The 20332-nt window shown below is 37.5% G+C and overlaps 1 non-coding gene across 1 annotated transcript; it reads right to left on the reverse strand.

Annotated features, from left to right (window-relative positions):
• Nucleotides 1–1391: 1391 nt before the first annotated feature.
• LOC110216630 (uncharacterized) lies at nucleotides 1392–7505 on the reverse strand. The gene is made up of 3 exons (XR_013486127.1): nucleotides 7370–7505; nucleotides 5769–5877; nucleotides 1392–1946 (listed from the first exon to the last, which is right to left on the reverse strand). It is a non-coding gene; the product is annotated as an uncharacterized LOC110216630 (transcript).
• Nucleotides 7506–20332: the final 12827 nt, after the last annotated feature.

Below are 20332 nucleotides of genomic sequence, written 5' to 3' on the forward strand. Positions count from 1 at the left end.
AGCCTATTTGGGCTGAAGTGTCACTATTTGGTTTTTGGGTTATCTGTCATTGGGGAGGCAGGGCAGTGTGGTACCTAACAGAATGCTGAACTTGGGACTGAGGAGGCCGGGGTTTGAATCCTATCTCTGACATGTGTTAGCTGTGTACTACATAGGCAAGTAAGTGACTTACTGTCTCAGTTTCTACAGTTCTAAAAACAGTATGATACTTGCACTTACCTAATAAGAGTTATGAGGATCAAAGATGTTTGTAAACCACATAAGCATTAAGCTATCATTCTATTAATTCATAGCCACATATATCAATAAAACATGATTTTAAAGAAATGGGCTTTTGCAATAACTAGTAAGTGGCATCTTTGAAAACATTTATGCAGTTTTCAGACTTTTTTTTTTTTGCTAGGCAATGAGGTTAAGTGACTTGCTCAGGGTCACACAGCTAGTAAGTGTTACATCTGAGGCCGAATTTGAACTCAGGTCCTCCTGAATCCAGGGTCGGTGCTCTATCCACTGTGCCACCTCGCTGCCCCCACACACGTTTTTCTTTACTGTGGTCAGAAACATAGTGGATGCCAGACTTTTAAAAGAATTTTTGTTAATGAAGGGGAAAGTATACTACAACTAACAGTTAATATGAAAGCCAGAAGTCCTTCCTTGCTTTAATGCTTTAATGAACAAATGGTAATTTCAGCCATTTCCACATCTGTAAAATGAGCCCAATATAAATGCGTACAAATAGTTACAGTATGTTACAGCTTTCCTTTTTTTTTTTAATCCACCGTACATCTGAGAGGCAGTGTGGCAGAGTAGATTCTGAATTGGCCTTAAGAGTCAGGAAGGACTTAGTTCAAGTTCCTCCTCTGAAACATAGTTTTGTGACCCTGGGGAGCACACTTAACCTCTCAGTGCCTCAAGCAAATCAGAGACTATACACTGCAGAGCAGGTGCTGATTTGCATTGGTAGAGAGAATTCCACACACACATGAAATACACAGATAAAATCATAAATCTAGTAAAAAGAAAAAAAAAGTATTTATCTTTCCATTGAGTCAGATGGAACTCTTAAAAGTCTCAAGATCTGGACTGGAATCTCTGTTCATTTACTGGTTGTGTAACTTTGTGTCTTGGGCCTCAGTTTCTCCATTTGTAAAAGGAGGAGGAAGGGTACATCTAGTTGAATAAAAATGACACTGAACGGCATTTTCCCCCTCAGAATTATATTTACAGCGTATATTGATACAGATTGCTGATATCTTTTGAGGATCTACTTCTGCGCTGTCCAGAAAGTAACATTTTTATAGGCAAGGTCGATGCTGGATTGAAAGAGGGTAGTCAGTATACCTTCACAATTTTTTTTAAGGTTAAATGGAAATATAAAACTGCAATTTAGATTGCTGTTGTTAAAACATTTATTTACTAATCAGAGAAGTGTCATATTTATATATTTCATGCAAAACATGCTCTAAAAAGTTACATGAAAACTTGACTTTTATAAATCCAATAGAAAAAATTATAATGGATCTTAATGACTTACTTCAGACAAAAAGTTAACATATCATGAGGATACTACAGAAAGGATGAAAATTTGAAGCTTAAAGTCTAGTATCAAATAACTTATCTACACAATTCTAGATATTAATATGAACCACAGAGATTCATTAATTTCTATCACTTTTATAAGCATGAAGAAATGTTCCATTTTTTAGAACTATTCTATACCATGCATCTTAAGTTATCATGGACTAAAAAGAAATAAGTAGGAAGTAAACAAGCCTAAGGATATGATACATTGTTAGATATTTAATGGCTGGTCACTCTACAAACTCTTGATTTCAGATCCTGTGATCCACCTTGTTCTTCAAATTACTGTGGATCATTTTTCACCTGTCTGCAGAGATTTCTTCTCATTAGCAGCCTTCTGCTTTTGTTGCATGATTTCAGAATCCCTATGAAAAACAAAAACATGAGCTGCTATAACAAAGTAAGCTTATTTTTCACAGATATCCTGTTTCTCTTATGCATAAAAAGGCATTTGAAGTATCAGAAAAACAAGTACTAAAACAATTACATTTCCCCATTTCCCTCCTTTGCTTTTCTTCTTTAGTAAAGAATAGATGGGAGCAACTGGAAATATGCTGCTTTGCTGATGCAGCTATATTTCTTATTGGATTTTGTTGTGCTAAAATGTCCTGAGAAAGTTGTCTCCTTTCTAGATTTCACTCTTAGAAAATGAATCTCATAATTCGTCAACGGACAGACCAGGAAATGGGCCTAGGTTCTTAAAAAGATATCAGAGTTAAATTTGTTAATTCAAAAATCTTTTAGAAGCATATACTTTATTTTTTTCAAGTTGATCTTAATATATACATACATTAATATATTCATGTCCACAAAGGAATCCAATAAGATGGGTGACCAACTTATTCCCCAAATGCAAAAACAAGCCAAGGGTATAATGACTAGGGGGTAGCTGAGCAAGTGGTAATACAAGACATGAAGGTGAAGCTGAGTGAACAATGTTAAGCAGAATATATTATTGACAGCATCCATATAAACATCAAATAGCAAGTAGTGAGATCCAGACACAGAAGAATGAGAGTTCAGAAGGAGACAATGAAATCAACAAGCCATCACTGTAATTTTCACTAAAGTTAATGCATTTTCTAACCAGCTATAAATGACAGTTTATAGTTTCATGCAAGCTTTTTTTTTTTAAAAAAAATTACTTATTTTAGTTTTCAACATTCACTTCCATAAGATTTTGAGTTCCAAATTTTCTCCCCATCTATCCCCTCCCCCAACCCGAAGATAGAGTGTAAATTGATATGAGCTCAACATATACATTCATATTAAACCTATTTTCAACATTAGTCATGTTGTAAAGAAGAATTGGAATCAATGGGAGAAACCACAAGAAAAAAGAAAACAAAACAAAAAAAAGAGAATAAATAATATGCTTCGATCTGCATTAAGAATTCATAGTTCTTTTTCTGGATGTGGGCATATTTTCCATCATGAATCTTTTGGAGTTGTCTTAGATCTTTGCATTGCTAAGAAGAGATAAGTCTATCACACAATGTGGCTGTTACTGTGTACAACGTTCTCCTGGTTCTGTTCATTTCACTCAGCATCAGTCCATACAAGTCTTTCCAGGTTTTTCTGAAGTCCACTTGCTCATCATTTCTTATAGCACAATAGTATTCCATTACATTTGTATACTACAATTTGTTTAGCCATTCCCTGATGGGCATCCCTGCGACTTCCAGTTCTTTGCCACCGCAAAAAGAGCTGCTATAAATATTTTTTGTACCTGTGAGTCCTTTTCCCATTTGTATGATCTCTTTGGGACACAGACCTATAAATGGCATTTCTGGGTCAAAGGGTATACATAGTTCCAAACTGCTCTCCAGAATGGTTGGGATCAGTTCACAACTCCACTAATAATGCATTAGTGTTTCAGTTTTCCCACATCTTCTCCAACATTTATCATTTTCTTTTTTTTGTCATGTTAGCCAATCTGATACGTGTGATGTGGTACCTCAAAGTTGTTTTGATTTGCATTTTCTAATACTGAATAGTGATTTACAGCATTTTTTCACATGATTAGTTTTAATTTTTTCTTCTGAAAACCGCCTATTCATATCCTTTGACCATTCATCAGTTGGAGAATGACTTGTACTCTTATAAATTTGACTAAGTTCTCTACATATTTTAGAAATGAGGCCTTTATCAGAGACACTGGTTGTAAAAATTCTGTTTTCTGCTTTCCTCCTAATCTTGGTTGCACTGGCTTTGTTTGTGCAAAAACTTTTCAATTTAATATAATCCAAATTATCCATTTTGTATTTCATAATGTTCTATGCAAGCTCTTTTTTTATTTTTGAATCTTTTCGTAGACTGTAAGCTCCCTATGTATGGACAGGCACTGTTTCCCTTTGTTTTCCCAATATACCTAGCTTATTAACTTGCTGATTTTATGTAAGTGCTTACTTCCATTTATCTTCACAGAGCCTGCACTAATGAGAAACTTGGCATTAGTAATCTTTAATAGTAATGTCATACAAATGAAATGTCACATGATAATGTTAAAGATTTTACTGTCTAAACCAATGGCTCCATGATGCAAATACAAGATGTAGTCAACATTACACAATCTGAAATTTTTGAATTTGATCTTCATTGATCATCAAGTTCAACCCATACCCCCAAAAGAACTGCTTACCTGACAAAGTGAATCTGCCTTAAGATCTCCAAAGAGGATAAACCCACTTACCTTCTACTAATTGTTAGGAAATCTCTCCAGACCACCTTAATACTAATTCTTGGGTCACTCCTTCTCTACTCATTACTTAGAGTCAGATAAGTTTATTAAAAAATATTTTAAAACAAATCCATGTCATTTGAATTTGAATACAGTTCAGTGCTATCATGGAAGAGACACCCTAACATTAACTGAACTCTCATGGAACTTATTGCATATTGCCCTTATAACAGAGACAATCTGTATATATAAATTAACTATTAGAGGAGTGTTTGGAGAACAAGCATCTTAAATTTCTTTGTACCCCTCACATGGGCTGCCTGCAGAAAAGTACAGTATGGTGCCTTTAACAAAGAAGAATTGTGAACTACTTAGTAAAACATTGTCCAATCAATGGATAACCATTTTTGCACATTTACTTTTTTTTTTTGGCAATTGGGGTAAAGTGACTTGCTCAGGGTCACACAGCTAGTAAGTGTCAAGTGTTTGGTCTGAGGCTGGATTTGAACGCAGGTCCTTATGACTTCAAGGCTGGTGCTCTATCCATTGTGTCACCTAGCTGCCCCAACATTTCACTTAGAAGAAGTCCTTGTGGTAGCAAAGAGCTGAAAACAAAGTATATGTCCATCGACTGAGCAATGCTTAAACAAATTGTGGTTCTTAAATGTAATGGAATAATAGTATTCTGTGAGAAAAATATCACAGACAGAGAGAAGAAACATGAGAAAGACTTACAAGAACTGCAATGCAAAGTGACGTAAACAGAGCCAATAAGCCAACATGCACAATAACTACAATAATGTAAATGAAAAGAGCAACCACCACAAAACATCCAAAATGAAATATAGCAAAATTACAAAGGACAAGGTAGGCTCCAAAGAGGACATATGAGAAGACACCTTCTTTCCTTTGCAGTTACTTGAATGTGGAACATTGCCTATGTTTATCACTTGTTTTAATGTATTGATTTTGATTTTTTTTCTTCTTTTCTCTTTAAAAATTCTTTATTATAAGGGATGGCTGCCTAGGTGGGAGGAGGGAAGGAAATACAAAAGTTAATTTATGTGATTACAAAATAGATATTAATAAAAATCTATTTGGGGCAGCTAGGTGGTACAGTAGATAGAGCACTGGCTCTGGAGTCAGGAGTTAAAATCAGGCCACAGACTAGCTGTGTGACCATGGGCAAGTCACTTAACCCTGATTGTCTCCCCACCAAAAACAAAACAAAACAAAAAACCTATTTAGAAGTGTCACACCTCTGATTCTCTGTTTCTATATTCTAAATGGACAAGGCAATTGTGAAAGGTCCTATATAGCCTCAATCTGCAGTGAAAAAGGACTGGACCTGGATTTTCCATATCATAGCCCTAGAGGGTTCAGATGAAGGGATATGACAAATTTGTCATTTCCTTCTAATAATCACTTTTAAGAAATATTTTCTGCTTCCAGGCTAAGAAGGTCAAATGAAAAGCCAATCACTTAATAACTCCCATTAAAAACTTACCTCTGCTTTCTCTGGGAGGCAGACAAGCTATCTTCTTTTCTCTTTCCCTTGCTAATCTCCTGTGTTTTCTTCATGTTTTTCTGACGGGCAAGTTCCCGCTGGTTTCCACCTACAGAAATAAACAGCACTCATACTTTTAACCCCTTCTTCATATTCTTGGTTAGGTCCATTTAAAGGACATATATGTGAATCTTTAGTCTGAACTGGCAGCAGGTGTTGCAGATACGACAGGATCAGGAGACACATGACAGCACATAGAGTACTGTACCATAAACAATATTAACATTGCCTACTATCACACCATCCCTTTCTTAAAATCATTTCAAGTTCATAGGACCATGGATTTAGGGCTGGAAGAGACCTTAGAAATCATCATCTGGTCCAATGTATCATTTCACTGAAGGTAAGTGATGCACACTACAGCCCTGTACCTGGAGTTAGGAAGCTCAGAGTTCAAATCCTGCCTCACTTACTAGTCATTTAACCTTGGCAAGTCACTTAATGGCCATCTGCCTCAGTTTCCTCAACTGTAAAATGGGGGTAATAATAGAACCCACCTCTGTGAGGATCAAATGAGATAATACAGTGCTTGGCAAACAGCAGGTGCTTAATAAATGCTTTTTCCCTTCCTCCCTTTCCTTCCTTACTTCGAAGGCTCAGAGAAATTAGGTAACTTGTTCATTATTACACAATAATAAATGGCAGAGACTAGACTCTTACTCAGGTCCTCTGACCAAACCCCAGCACTCTGTACGCAACCTGACTGCAGTGGGTAGGAGTCAAGACATACTTTCACAGATGATAAATGAATTACAAATTGTCCTATTATGAGGTCAGTGCTCCCACGAAAATGGTTATAAATTTTTACTTGTACATAGAATTTGTTAGATTTAGGCTTGCAAAAAAATCCTCCTCCTCATTCTCAAAAGAGAGAAAAAAGATCGTGGGAGACAAACAATCTTGGCTCTTTATCCTTACTCTTGGTTACATCATGGCTTTAGACATCATCCATAAACAGACCATAATATCTAATACGACCACATTTCTCTTTCCTCTTCCATCCCACCTCCACTGACTTGTCTAGACAGTAAGAATATCTTCCTCAGAAGGAGGGGTTTATTAAACGCTTACATCTAAAATGGATGGGAAACTGGGGAGAGAGCTACCCCACCACGGAGTATTTCAAAGTGCTGAAGCTGAAACCTACAGGCTGGACCACCAAGGTCAGCAAAGGGGGATGAGGACCAGGGACAACCGTAGGGAAGCACCAAGTCTCTGTGAAACTGCCGCTTTCTAAAACCGGGGCTGACAGGTGCTGCGTTCTGGGGGTGCCCCGGGCCGGCCCAGCTTTCCCTTCCTCTCCCTTCCCCAGGTGCGCAGGAGGGCAGAGTTGGGGCTGCACCCTGCCCCGAGGCCGGACGGAGCCTTTAATAAAGGTGGAGGGGCAGCTTGGGGTCGCTCGGGGTCGCCGGGAGCGGCACAAGATCCTTCTTTCCCCGGGAAGGCTCTGGAAGGCAGCCTCTTGGGCATCACAACGAACTGGGGCCGCAGCCCTGAGAAGGAGACCCCTGAGCTCCTGCAGCCGATCCGCTAACACTTACGGGCCATTGCGACCGTCGGAGTCTCGAACGGAACCAACAACGCTGAAAATCAACCGTTCACGGTAAAGTCCCACCCCCTCCTCCGCCACAGGACCTAGCAGGACGGCAACCGCCGCTGCACCGGACCTTAAATAGGCTCAGGTGCCTGCGTCGTCACCAGGCTCCACCCACAGCAACGAGAAAAACATTCGCCGCGGTTCGAAGGTAACAGCCGTTGCTAAGGCGCATGCGTTGAAGGTGAACCTTGTTAAGGGAGAATTTGTGTACTGAGCGTCCCGATCTTACTCTTGTTTTGAAAGGCCCTACGGTGCCTTCTTTTAAATCTTTTTTTATTATGAACGTAGCAATCACCAGCACACATATCAGAGTATATGAACTCCTAAGGTTGTTGCATCATAGTTTTTTCATCATAAGTATACATTACATTTAACACCGTAACAAAATTGCTGTTTATGATCCTTTCTGAACTTTTCAATTTTGTTTTTTTTTATTGCAAATAATAAATTATTTTAAGGTTCTGTTAATGCTTTTTAAAAAAAATCTGCTTCATCACCTTCCAACTCAATAGAAAACTTCCCTCGGGCTCCTCTGAGAAACAAATCAATGATATGGCCATGTCTAAAAATGCTTCTTCACTTAACAGTTTGTAAGGATGGGGTTGAAACTACCCCCATTTGGTACTGATGCCTTGATTAGGTAACGCTTTTGGACCGAAAACCATCAGAACTAAGTGGTAACCTGCCCTGTATACCAGCTTGAATCAATTAAAGTCATTGTATGCCTGTGATTAACTCTAAATAATTTGAGTAAAAGGGAATTGGGAGTAAGAAATTCTGAGCTTCTGGACTGGAGTAGTTAAAAAAAAAAAGAGAATGGAGTTGTGGCCCTGAAGAGAGATACTGAAGAAAGTCATTGTTTCTACAGGCATCTTAGAGAATGGGAAGTCTTTCCCATACTTCCTCTCTTGATACCTGTCTTAATATTCTAAATATTATCTGCTGTTTAATTACCCAAATGTTTCCACTAAAGTGAATTTTGGCCTCAAGAATCCAGGAATTAACTAGAGATTGATTACGATCAAACCAAAGAGCCCAATCTCTGCCTAGGTGTTAGGAACTTTCCTAAATGAGGGCTCAGAGCAACTGTAATTTAACTTGAAACTTTTCATCTAAGAACAACAAAAACAACCCTCCCTAAAGCCAAAGATGAAAGAACCAAGTGGACTTTAATGTGATATCTCTACCCTCAGCCTTAAAATGGGCTTATTATTATAATAAAAAGATGTTACAAATCCATCACCTCTTCGCCAAAAGGCAGAAGGAATGCTTTAGTCTTAAGTCAGGATTGGTCACTGGAATAATCAGAATTCCTGAAGTGATTTCTTCTGAGCTCCACCCAGAGAGGATGATCTGATTTAGGTAGACCTACTCCTTTAGAGGACTTGAAAAATTTACCCAAGTGAGAAGGGGCCTCCAAAGATAAACTACAAGAAAGGAGGAGAAATCATCACATAAGCGATTATCAAAAGCCTCAAATGGATTTTCCTTCCTTAGCCTAGAAATAGTTATCTTTGTGGGGATAGCTTCAATTAGGCAGCTAAGGATCTTAGCAGGGGGGTCCTTTGTTGCAACAGGAATTTGACATTTCATAAATTTAATCAAAATATTAGTGAACTCTAATAACACCATAGAGGCTGGAATTTTAAAATGAACCAAGGAGATCAGATTTAAGGTACATTATTATTTTTGGTAACAATATCACCTATAGTCTAAATAAGTTCATTTCCCATTGAGGAATTGAAATAGCCATTGAATACGTTTGAATGTCAACAGAAATATTATTCATCCTTTAGAGAAGAATAAGGGATAATCCTAAAGAGAGACAGCAGCACTTCCTGACCCACGTCCAGCACCTCTGAATGCCATTTTTGATTTCAGTATGGATGTTCTTTACATCAAGAATAGATTCTTATGATGACAGGTTTCTATTAAACCTAGATGACAAAACTAGGGGCATAATTTTAAGCAATGGTAACTTCAGAGAATTTGATTGAATCAGCATCTTGAATTTTTTAAAAAGCTGTTTAAATATACATTTGTTGGAGACATTTAATTTATGGTTCCTGATTATCTTTTGGGAAGAAGTGGATATAGATTAGAGGAATTTCTTTGTAAAGAAATTTTCCTTGGGGACTTCCCCTCATCTGCTCCATGTTCTGCCAAATGAAGGATTGTATGAAACTTTAGGGTCCCCAAATACCAAGGTACACAGCACTATTCAACAACCCACTCCCAGGATACAGGGAACTTTTTAAAGCAAATTATCTCTGCAGCAACCCAATCTCTCAATCCTACAAAATTTACAACCAAACTCAGTGATTCCACCATAGAAATTACCCAGAAGAAACCAAACACCTGAGGGGAAGTCCTCCTGAAAATGTTCACCGACTCTGAGCAAAGACTGAAAATTGGTCACATACTGGCAGCACAGCCTCCTATATGAAAGACCTATGAACATTTATACAGTGTTCATCTTGTGCAGAGTACCCACAACGTAGATAAGGCAAAATCCATGTCTCTACATGTGCACCAAGGATGTCTTGCCACTCATCTTATAGCATACTTATCCCATCATAACCCTCCCTGCACCTTTTACTGTGGAAACAATTCAAATCAGTACTAACATTGCTTATGGAAAACGGGTGTCATTTAGCAATCTTATGGTTTTTACTCCCCATGCCAGTGACTTCCCAGAAAAATATGTCCTTCCCTGGCCATCACTTCCCTATACATGTGTTGTCTCTTTTCATTAGAATATAAAACCTTTGAGGGCAATTGGCCCTCATTTTTGTATTTGTAGGCACAGCACTTAGCCCAATTCTTGGCACTTAGTAAGTGCTTAGAAAATACTTTTCATTCATTCATTCATTCCATGCTTTCAAAAAGCTTTCTAATGGGGGAGAGAGGGAAATATTGTACATAAAACAAGCAATCCAGAAGTACTTCTTGGGTAATTCAACATTTGGTTTTTAAAATATTTTTTATTGATCTTTTGTCTTTTACATCACTAAAATTTCTCACCGTATCACTCCCCTTTTCCCCTCCCAGAAAGCCATCCCATATAACAAATATTTTATTAAGAAAAAGAGAAAAAAAATCAGCAAAAAACAATCAGTACATTGAAAAAGTCTGAAAATATATGTAATGTTCCACATCCATGAACCCTGCAAAGGAGCAGAGTATCTTCTCATATTTCTTCTTTGGGGTTTCTTCTATTTGGGTTTGCAGTATAAAAGTAAAATTCCTTTTTCTGGGATTACACTTTCAACAAACATTTATTTAAACTTCCTATATGCTCGTCTTACAGATGATAACAGTCTGCCTTTACATAAAACAGTAATCAACTAATCAATCAACAAATGTTTACTCAGCACTTACTATGTGCCTGGCACTGTGCTAAGTACAGTGGATACAGAGACAAAAATGAAACAGTCCCTATCCTCGAGTTACTTACATTCTATAAGGAGACCCTATGTATATATGCTGTTGCTGAGTCATTTCAGTCACGTCCGACTCTGTGACCCCATTTGGGGTTTTCGTGGCAAAGTTATTGATGGTTTGCCATTTTCTTCTTAGCTTATTTCACAGATGAGGAAACTGAGACAAACAGGGTTAAGTGACTTGCCCAGAGTCACACAAGCTAGTAAGTGTGGCCAGATTTGAACTCAGTCTTTCTGACTCGAGCACTCTATCCACTGTACCACCTAGCTGCCCCTATTTATTGGGGAGAGTGCAGTCTGTTAAGGTCTCCTATAAAGTGGAACTTGGGCTGAATTTTGAAGGAGATTAAGGATTCTAAGAGATGGGTCTGAGGAGGAAGTGCATTCTAGGTATGGGGGGCATGTCTAGTACAAATGCACAGAGATGGGAAATGGAGAGTTGTGTCTGAGAAAAATAAGAAGGCTTTTAACCTAATTCTACTCATTTGTTTACAACAATTTGGTGAAGTAGATTTTAAAGATGAGGAAACTGGGGCTCAGAAAACCCCAGAGAAGACTTGTTCAAGGTCACAAGGCTAGTAGAATGGCAGAACTAGGGCAAAAAGATGAAGTAAGTTTCCAGTCTCAAAGAACTTAACAGCATACATTACTGTACAGATAGACAAATTTTTTGTTGTTGTTCTGTAGGTAAGGAAAACTAGTTGGAAGAAAACATTTGGCATCCACTAGGCTCTAAAAGACAGAGATGAGGACAAATGACTCTTGTCTGGGCGATGGATTACAGGAAGTCCTTATTTTAACGTTAGAAAATGTAATAAACACTACAGGTTTTAACTATTCATTAGGGGGGCTAGATGGTGCAGTGGATAGAGCACCGGCCCTGAAGTCAGGAGGACCTGAGTTCAAATCCGGCCTCAGACCAAACACTTGACACTTACTAGCTGTGTGACCCTGGGCAAGTCACTTAATTCCAACTGCCTAAACAAACAAACAAACAAAAAAACTATTCATTAAGACAGAAACTTTAAGGTCCATTCATAGATAATGACTTGAACAGTATTAAACACACTGGGGCTGGAAAATGGGGAAAGGAAGGTAAGAACCCAACTGCCACAGATTAGAAGGACCTAGGTACAGTTCTGCTTACAATATAACATTTCCTTGGTTACCAAAACCCAGAGAAGAAAGAACATCCAGGAGGAGAAGTTGGTCAACTGTGTCAAAAGTAGGGAATAGGTTGAGAAGGCTAAGGAATGAGAAAAGACTATCAGATTCGGCAATTAGGAAAAATCAAATAAAGGACTTTATAGTTTCCCTATTAAATTTCATTATCCCAGTCTGGTGAAATTTTATCAAACATTAATAAATATTTATTTATCTAAAGTGCCTTTTAGATAAGCATTCCATCTGTCTTCTTCAAGTCACTGATAAAAATGGTGAACAGAACAAGGCTAAGGACTGAGTCCTCCAACATTCTGTCTACCTTTAGATAATGGTGTCAAGATCAAATAGAGATTAATCCCTTCAGGGTACATATTGACTTAGAAAATCACAAATTTACATTATCTATGTCTTGTATTTTTAAAAAAATTTGTTAAACATCCCCCAATTACATTTTAATGGGCAGCACCTATGAATCTTTCCAGTGGCTTGTGGCCTCCTGCTTTAGACAGAGTCTGACACTTAGGTCAACATTGATTATATATTAATCAGTACTCTTTGAATCCATTTGATCAACTAGTTCCAGATAGGCAAAAGATTGTAGAAGGCCTTTTATATAAGAAAAAGGAATTTTGCTTTTATACTGCAAACCCAAATAAAATAATATTTTTAAATGTTTTGTAACTTTAAAAGTATTATATAAATTACAATTATTATTTATTATAGACAGTGGGGAGCTCTGTCACAATTTTTTTATTAAGATTAATTTGATAGTTTATGGATTATACAAATGTTTTATTCTCTGTATCATGAGTACTGTCTTTAAGACATGGAAAAATGGTCAAAGTAAACATGGAATAACAAAAAAATTAAACTTATTTTGACAGGAAATATTATTACTTATGTGGGGATCAGCAGATTACAGATTTGTTAGAGCACAGTATAATGAATACAGAGTTATAATAAAGAATAAAGGTATGGCATGAAAGTAAAACAATTCCAACCTGACCTGTGATGCCCAGAATATTGGATATGAATGGACAAAAGTACCTCCCAGGATTACTGCATAGATAAAATGAAATTATATTTGTTACGCCCTCTGCGTAACATTTTATTACTATTACAGTTGCTGTTGCTACTACTTCTACTACAAGCAGTTAATGATACAGTGGCTAGAGCGTTGGGCCTAAAGTCAGGAAGGTTTGAGCTTAAATCTGGTCTCAGACATTAACCAGCTGTGTGATCCTAGGCAAGTCACTTAACTTCTGTATGCCTCAGTTTCCTCAATTGTAAAATGAGGATAACAGCACCTTCCTCCCAAGGTTGTGGTAAGGATCAGATGAGATACCTGTAAAACATTGAGCACTGTGCCTGGCACATAGTAGGCACTATATAAATGCTTATTCCCTTTACTACCTGTGTGACCTTGGGTAAGTGTCTTCACTTCTCTGGGTCTGTTTTCTCATTGTTCTGTTTTTTTTTTTTACCTCAGCTATACAAGTTTTATTTAATTTTTATTCTGATATTTTCTCAAATACAAAAAGTCAAAATTCTTACACCTATCTTCAAAAGAAAACCATGCAGAACAATTTAAAATGTTTACAGCCTTTTGTTTCCTTAGTTTGCTTCTTTATACTTAAGGTTGTTGTCAACAGAACAGACTTTTCTTGAAAATTCCACGCTGTTAGGTCAACCCTGGTCGTGGTCCATCTAGATGGCCCCAAGATGACTACCTTAGTGGGCTCGGCACTCCAAGTTCTTAAGTGTTAACAAGTATGGCACTTACCCAGCTGGGAAACTTCAACTGTAGTTTACAAAAAGGGCAGAAAACATCTTTCTTCTGTTGTCAACAAGTCAAAATTACTAATGGTCTTGTTCTATAAGTTATCTTTGTTTCTAATCATAAATAGGCATTCTGCCCACTCCGAGATAATTTAGGGGACAAGAAATCAAAGTCACTTGTGAACTTTTAAGGAAGAGGACCACAAGGAATGTACCAATGAGTAACTGGCTTACTATCTGAAGACAATGTGTAGAAAACAGGATTTAGTTCAGGGGATGGGGACAAGAGAACACTTGGCCCCTTCACTGTAGCTCATCTATTTGGGCTCAAGGTGTCTCCAGTCTCTTTTCTACACAGAAATGTTTTCTCATTGTAAAAAGAAGAGGTGGGACTAGCTAGCTTTTCTTTTTCTTTTTACTTTCTTTCTTTCAGGCAATTGGGGTTAAATGACTTGCTCAGGGTCACACAGCTACTAAGTGTCAAGTGTCTGGTCTGAGGTGGTATTTGAACTCAGGTCCAGCTGACTTCAGAGCTGGTGCTCTACCCACTGTACCATCTAGCTGCCTCTAGCTAGCTTTTCAAGTCCATTCTGGCTCTAAATTCACAGTTCCATGCTTCTTACCTATCTATATAAAATTTTCACAAGTATTTTCATGCGTTAGTCACAGAATCTTATCTTCTACTGCAGACATCTTTAAGATCCTACAATTGACTGAAAGATGTAGAAAATACAGCCTCCTACTGTACTTACTGTTTGTGGACTATAAAAAAAGCATTTATTAGAGCCAAGCACTGCTTCCGATAAGTGTATTCCAATGCTGCCTGACACTTTCCTCCAAGAAGTGGCCTCCTGTGCATATAAGGTCACACAGGATTTCTGAAAGACACAACAGAAGAACAGTGTTCAGTGAGTCTCTGACATTATCAGATAAGGCATAAAAATAGGAAAATGTCACTAGTTAAAAGTTTTTACCACTGTTATGATCTAGGCCAGAGTTTGAGTAGAGAAGGGATTCTTTGCACAGAGTGAGGTCTCCAGATGCTGCTGGTTTTATATGACACTGCCTGGAATACTGCAGAGGGAGATATATAACCACTCCAAAGAGGGTGGCCTAATTATCTAAGCAGGAAAAACATGTGGATGAAGAATACCTATTGTCTGGGACATGATATGTAGTTCAATGGACAACTTATGGAGCTTACCAGTTTATGTATTCTGAACAGATACTGCAAAGAAATCACATGTTGGACCTAGAATAAACAGCAGGAGTAGACTGCATTGTCTTAGAGAAGTTGCAAAGTTCATTTCTTGATTACAAACTTCTCCCAAAAACAAAATCTCATCCACTTCACACAAATATTGTATGACTGTGAGACTTGGAATACTATAGTCTCCAAAAAACTGAAAATGATTTATCACCCAGAAGGGCAATGGAAAGGTACCTGGCATGAGTGAAAAAGACAGGCTGGTCTTATGTTAAGATGGAGGAATAACTAATGAACAGTCTGTGAGCTCCAACAGTATCCTCAAAACATCAAGAGAAAGCAAGGAAGTACCCTAGCACGTTAGGTAGCTCCCCTTAGGTAAACTCATAGGAGGGCATGTATAAGACTGGCACAGAATGGACAGGGTTGGATAGGTTGTGACCTGCACTGTCAGAAATTCCCACACTGATGAAATCAAGCCTATTTTAGTGATCTGGTGGAAATTCAAATTAATGCAAAACTTTTCATTAAGAGAGTACTATGATATGTAGAGCCTATATCAGATTGCATGCTGTCTTGGGGAGGGAGGTCAGAAGGGAAGGGGAGAAAATTTAAAACTCAAAAGCTTATGGAAGTGAATGTTGAAAACTAAAAATAAACTTTAAAAAAATGAGAAAAAAAAAGAGTACAATGGGAAAAGCACTGTGACTTTAGTCAGGAAACCAGTGGTCTACGTGTGAGGTGACAAAGGTCTGGACAAGAGAATGAAAAGGTTGTAAATAATTTTAGAAGAAGATGGATAAGACTTAGTAATGGATATGGAGGGAAGAAGGAAGAGTACAAGACAGCCTCAAGATCTGTAATTTTACTCTTGAGGGCTCCCTGCACTAATGCAAATCATAACCCTTCCATAACTTCTCATCATTTGTAATTACTGCTCATACTTTATCATGAATTCTCCATAGTGTCCCAATATAAAAGAGGCTTTCCTCTGGCTTTTTAATATTGTGAGAACATCAATATATTTCCCATTCAAGCTTTTCATTTATTGTCTCTCATTCTTAATAAGTGACTACCCCAAGTTTTCTGGTCATTCATATCCTTGATATTCTCCTTTAGACATTTTCTTGCAACACAATAACTAAGGAAATTCTTTCCACTGTCCTATTGATTTAGTTGTAATTTTAATTCTTTCAAGATTGATATTCTCTGAATCAGAGTTATATAGCATGACTAGGGAAACAGAGGTGTTAAAGAGATGGACTTCTGCAAACATCAGCAGTTTGAGATCAGTGAATGCACTGACTTCCCAAACAAAAGCAAGTTCTATCTCCCCCTTCTACTCAAGTTCAGTCCCAGCTAATTCTCCAAAAAAGCAAGCAACAAACACTTCTCAAAGATACACATGTTGATTGATTTAATTCCGTGAGTTTGCTATTGTTTCCATTTTATAATATGAGCAATGAGGTTTTTTGTCCACTGAGTTTTTCTTTTTTGGTGAGGCAATCAGGGTTAAGGGACTTGCCCAGGGTCACACAGCTAGTAAGTGTCAAGTGTCTGAGGCCAGATTTGAAGTCAGGTCCTCCTGACTTCAGGGCCAGTGCTCTATCCACTGTGCCACCTAGCTGCCCCCACTTAGTTTTTCTAATGTGGATGGTTGGATTATTCTCCACTGCATTACTGTGGATTTTATTTTACTTAAGAGGTTCTGTTGTGTGTTCTGGGGGTTTGATTCAATGAGTACAATTTCATTTGCAAATAGCAATATTTAGAAATCAATAATGGCAAAGAATTGGAAATTGAGAGGATGCCTATCAATTGGGGAATGGCTGAGCAAGTCGTGGTATATGAATGTAATGGAATGCTGTAAGAAATGATGAACATGCTGACTTCAGAAAAACCTGGAGACTTGTATGGTCTGATGCTGAATGAAGTGAGCAGAACCAAGAGAACATTGTACACAACAACAGCCACGTTTTGCGATGACTAATATTGATAAACTTAACCCTTCCCAGCAATATAAGAACCTAAGACATCTCCAGAGGCCTCGTGATAGAAAATGCTATCCACATTCAAAGAAAGAACTATGGAAGTTGAATTGCTATCTTTTTTTCTTTTCTGTTGAGTTTTGTTTCCTCTTTCTGATGGTTCCTCCTATTGGTTTTAATTTTTACTTACAACATCACCAATGTGAAAATGTCTAATAGGAATGTAAATGTATAGCCTATATCAGATTGTGCGCTGTCTTGGGGAGGGTGCTGGGGAGGAAGGGGGAGAAAAATTTTAAACTCAAAAGCATATGAAAGTAATTATTGATAAATCAAAATAAATTAATAAAATAAAGAAAAAAATCAATAAAAAGTCATTTTCTTTGGCCATTATGCAGAACATATTTTGCATAATGTTGAGAAAAACCTTTAGTTAACATATATCATCTTCTTTAGCACCTTACTTGATGCCAACGCTCAGATTATATACATTTATCTCTTTTGTCATGTGTACCATGGAATTTTCTATAATTCTGAGTCACATGTTAAGGATAGTTTTCAAGACTGCATTTCAATATCCCAAATGAAATGCTTTCTTAAAATGAACTAGAGGGAATTTATATTCTCTAATCAACCATGTGACCATAAAGATATGATCTGCTATAAAAAATGATTTATGAATGTTTTCTCTTATGTTTTTGTTGGTAATACTCTCAAAATTTTAATACACTAAGTATGTAGGCCAGTCGTTGCCAGCATCTACCTTTTTTGTTGATGGCATAAAAACATTTGTGTTATTTTCCATTAAAAATTTCTCAAGATATCTTTAAAAATTGATAACTGCTTATTTTAAATATAAATGCTCTCTGGCACAGATTATTGCCATATGTATTTGCTCAGTCAGTCATTCTGTCTGCATTCATCTTTAAGGAACTGGAAAAATTATTTTAAAAAAATACCATTTTGATGCTGTGTAGATTTCCCCCAACCTGTTAGAGCTCTTGCCCTTGTCCATAGGTATCATTCAAACAGGTAGAACTAATAAAAACCCCTCTTCTATTTCCTGGCAGGAAAGGAACATTTGGGAAGGGAGAGTCCTTGTTCCAATGGACAAGGTGGTTGAGATGGGGGAGGTGGGCAAATATGCTTAAATCCCTAACTGACACTCTGAATGCATTTTTAAAATGCAGAAATATTGTGATTCATGACTGTTAATAATCATTTATTAAGTAACTACTATGTGACCAAGCACGTGTTAGGGATAAAAATATAAAACAGTCTCTGTCCTAAAGAAGATTAAATTTTATATGGGGAGATAATGTGCATATGTAAAGCATATACAAGACATATAAAATATGTACAAGGCACTTTTTTGGTGTGTGCGGGGGAAAGGTTCTGTCCTCCTATTGTTGTTCAGTCATGTCCAACTCTCTGTGACCCCATTTGGGTTTTTTTTTGGCAAAGTCACTCAAGTGGTTTGTCATTTCTTTCTCCAGGTCATTTTACAGATGAAGAACTGAGACAAATGGGGTGAAGTGACTTGCCTAGGGTCACACACCTAGTAATTCTGTGAGGTCAAATTTGAACTCAGAAAGAGGAATCTCCCTGACTCCAATCCCAGCACTCTGTCTACTTTACCATGTAGCTGCCCACCAATCCTCCTATTAGTAGTAGTATTCTTGAGCTCAATGGATTTAATGGCTGGCCAGAAAACATGACCATTGTATTGTTTCATGGGAAAATTAACTCAAGCATCTAAACAACCAATTTAGAGATGAATATTTGGAACCACAACCTGTTTTTGAGGTATGGCCTTTGTGAATATAAGTCTTGATTCTGCGATTAAATAAGCTCTAGAGGCAGCAGACACGATGGTGGATAGAATGCTGAGCCTGGAGTCAGGAAAACCTGAGCTCAAATTCAATTTTAGTTATTTATGAGCTGAATGCGGTAGGCAAGACAATTAACCTCAGTTTGTTCAATTGTAAAATGGGGCTAATAACAGCACCTACTTTGTAGGGGTGTTGTGAGGATCAAACGTGATTAATATTTGTAAAAAGCACTTAACAGTGCCTGGTCCGTAGTAGGTGCTATATAAATGTTTATTCCCTTACTATCTTAAAGACAGTGACAATAATATGTATTTCTTTAAAAAAAATCTAAATTTTATTGATATATTTTGTTTTTTATCCATCAAAATTTCGCTTATCCCTCTCCCTTTTCCTCTTGCAGGGACCCATCAAATACACACACACACACACACACACACACGTACGTTTTGGTGAGGCAATTGGGGTTAAATGACTTCCCCAGAGTCACACAGCTAGTGAGTGTTATGTGTCTGAGGTCACATTTGAACTCAGGTCCTAACTCCAGAGCCAATGCTCTATCCACTGCACCACCCAGCTGCCCCCAATATTTTTTTAAAACTTAAAGAGAAAAAAAAATCAGCAAAACTAATCAATACATGAAATATGTCTGAAACACCGCCACGGACCTCCCATTTTTTGCAAAGGAATGGGATGGGGGTATCTTCTCATATCTCTGCATTTTTGCAACATTCATTTTTGATCATTTTGTTATTCTTTCCATTTATACTGTGCATGGTGTTTTCTTGGCTCTGCTTCTCTGCATCAGATTGTGTAGTTTCCATGTTTCTTTGTATTCATCATATTAATAATTTCTTATTTCACAGTAATCATGTACCACAATTTGCTTAACCATTTCCCAACCAATGAGCATGTATTTTGTCATTATTTCTTTTGAATCTCTTAGAATCTCTACTACAGTGCTATGTGGTTAACAGAATGTCAGGGCCAGAGAGGATTCTTGGGGATGATGTAGTTCAAGACCATTACTAGAGGGCCCCATTCAGACTAGAGGGCCCCATCTTCCCCACCCCTGGCCTAGGCAATCTATGACTAATCAATAGTTAAATTGATGTTTTAAGTTCTTTCTCCAGAAGTAGCATTACCTACTTCACAGAGTTGGTATAAAAAATGTACTTTGAAACCAGAAAGCACTACATAAACGTGAGCTATTATATCATCTCTACTTCATCCATCCATACCCTTTTGCTTTTATCTTCTTCCACCTTTGATTTTTAGTAATAGCTAGGGACATAGACAAAATGGCACTTAGGAAAGCCAGTTCTAACAATAATCTGCTCAATGGTCCTTGGCATATCATTTAACCTTTTTGGTCCAGTCTAAATCAGAAATTTTTATTCAGGTAATCGAATGGGTAACTCCAGGTACAGAGGTCAGTAAATGTGAGCTAAGGTTTGGAGGTAATGCAGCCCTATTAAAAGCACTATTTGACTGGAA

Source organism: Phascolarctos cinereus, unplaced genomic scaffold, assembly GCF_003287225.1.
Source record: "Phascolarctos cinereus isolate Bilbo 61053 unplaced genomic scaffold, phaCin_HiC Scaffold_4;HRSCAF=312, whole genome shotgun sequence".
Lineage (NCBI taxonomy): Eukaryota > Metazoa > Chordata > Mammalia > Diprotodontia > Phascolarctidae > Phascolarctos > Phascolarctos cinereus.